This window comes from Pinus tabuliformis, chromosome 8 (genome assembly GCF_031772625.1).
Source record: "Pinus tabuliformis cultivar Carrire ecotype Pingquan chromosome 8, CPIR1, whole genome shotgun sequence".
In the NCBI taxonomy this organism is placed as follows: Eukaryota; Viridiplantae; Streptophyta; class Pinopsida; order Pinales; family Pinaceae; genus Pinus; species Pinus tabuliformis.
Window position 1 is genome coordinate 1,823,370,359 of NC_142294.1, and position 2,451 is coordinate 1,823,372,809.

Below are 2,451 nucleotides of genomic sequence, written 5' to 3' on the forward strand. Positions count from 1 at the left end.
TTTAGCTTGAATGCTTATTATTGAAAGTATTTATTATTTCCCTTGTTTTAATGGAATTTAAAAATCATTAATAATAGTTTGTGTGTTTGCAGGTTTAAAAATGAGTTGATCATGTTTTTATACAGATGCTAATAGAACTTGGTACTACATTCACCTTCCTATACCATGCAACAGATTGTTGTATTGGGATTCCTGCACCATTTTACGATGGCTTCTTGCAATCTAAAGAATTCTTGCACCACGCACTGCACATCAAAAACTAATACTGGAACGTGTTTGTGAAAATCTTCTTATGTAGGCTTGGTTTGAAGAGACATAAGTTTCTAAATGGGATGGACACGATGGTCGGCCTTGGTGAGTATGCTATAGCACTGTTGGATTAGCATAACAACTGTTGCCTAATGAATGTATTTCCTGTCAGAGAACCAAACATGTTGCCTATGATTTATTACCTTGGCCTCATTGTGATTCTTCATGATTGGTGTAAGGAATTTGATACAAGAATTGTGTTCCTTAAGATGTGGGCTTTAGAGGCCATGCTTGATGACTACACCAATGTTAGTCTTCAATTTTCATATGGCTCCAAGATCAAGGCTCATAGGGTTGTTTTGATTAGCAAGTCACCTATTTTCAAGGCGATGCTAGAAAATGAAATGGAGGAGAACAAGACTCATACAATAAAGATCACAAATTTTAGCTATTAATTTCTCGCCAATTTGTGCATTACTTATACAGGGTTTAATCTTTTCCAGATGAGCAGATGGCTTATGATCTGCTTGTTCTGGAAGAAAAATATTAGGTTAGGCACCTCCGAACTGTTTGTGAGAAGTTTATATCATCAAGCATGAAGAATGGAAATGCAATTATGAGCATTGCTTTTTCTCACCAGCATAATGTGAAAAACCTTCAAGAGGTTGCATTGTCATTAATTATTGAGAACATCCACACCTTAACAACAAGGAAAGAATATCATGAGTTGGTTGACAAGGATCCAAGATTGGTGGTGGAGATCTACGAATCCTATCTAGATAAAGAAATTAATACAGCCACAAAGGAGGCTACAACACTTGGCTGACAGTTTAAATCATAGCGAAGCAATTGATTGGTCAATATTGCACTTGGTCCACCAACAACGTCATACCAAGAAAGGAGGAAGAATTTACCAAAACAATCCCTTATGTACTATATTCAACTCCTTTATTCAACATTCAGTTGCAAACCCGCTTTTATCCATGGAAAACTATTATGATTTGTAATTTGTCCCTTCTAATAATAATAATAATAATAATAATATCCATTTTTAAGGTCACAGTCAAGCCAGACACCAAATTGGTGTATGAGACCCCCTTGTTTGTGGGACAAGGGACCCACCTCCGCGCAGCGATTTGACTGCTAAGTCTACGAAGGCATACATACTTTACCCCCCTCTGGTTTTGAACTTGTGACCTCTTAGGAGGAAACACATGCTCTTAACCATTAGGCCCACTCAAGCTGATATTTTGATTGGCTTGTTAACAACCCAATATTTAATTCCAATATCTATATAAACTCAAAGATCACCTAGAGCAAAGGGAAATGCACGGAAGGAATGCGTTGAAGGAAATTGGAGGAGACGTTCCCAATGTAGAACTACATAGGCATCGTTAGTCTATGGGTCACCCCCACCATTTGTTGTAGTCTAATATTTGCCTGCACTATCTAAACACTGCGATTTCAAAGATTAATCAAAGCATTTCAAGCAATGTTTTGTTTAATTATTTTATGTGTTTTATGATTTTAATCTCTGTGTGAACCAGGACATTGATAGAGGGTGTAATATGGCTAGGTTGGACATCAGGCCAACTCCACAGTACTTTGAATCTCTCAGGATTAGGTTGTATTGCATTTAGATTGTCATTTGCTATGTCAGAAATTTGTGGAAGATTAGATTATAATATTTAATTATTTTCAGTCTCTTTCCTTCTTTAAAATTGATGTCGTTTGATTTGTTGTCTTGTTATTGCAATTTAGAAAGGTTTCTCTTGATATCAAATACTAGATCAGATTGTGTATCATGATATGTCCCTCAAGTGGTTTTGTATTCACAAGGTTGTCTTATGCCATTGATACCCTACCTCTATAAGTTTCTAATGCGCAATTCAAATTCTTTAAATTGATCCAGGTCCAATAGGTTCATGCTCTAGAATATGAGATTGATTTACCTCTTTTTGATTAATTATGGTTTTGGAGGTATGAAAGTATTTATTAAATCTTAAATGACTATGCTTAGAGAGGCCACATATTATTCAGAAGTGGAGACCGCATATACATTTCTGTCATTCAAATTTGTGATTCATCTATGTTGCAGAGTCAACATTATTGAAAGGAAACTACATTATGTTTGAAATGGATAATGTTTCTCCCCCATTGTAGTTTCCTTTAGACATCTTTTCAGCTTCCGAAGATTTATTT

At 35.7% G+C, this 2,451-nt stretch overlaps 1 pseudogene; it reads left to right on the plus strand.

The window, feature by feature from the left end:
- The first annotated feature begins 431 nt into the window (after window positions 1-431).
- LOC149243559 (BTB/POZ domain-containing protein At4g08455 pseudogene) lies at window positions 432-1,075 on the plus strand (annotated as a pseudogene).
- Window positions 1,076-2,451: the final 1,376 nt, after the last annotated feature.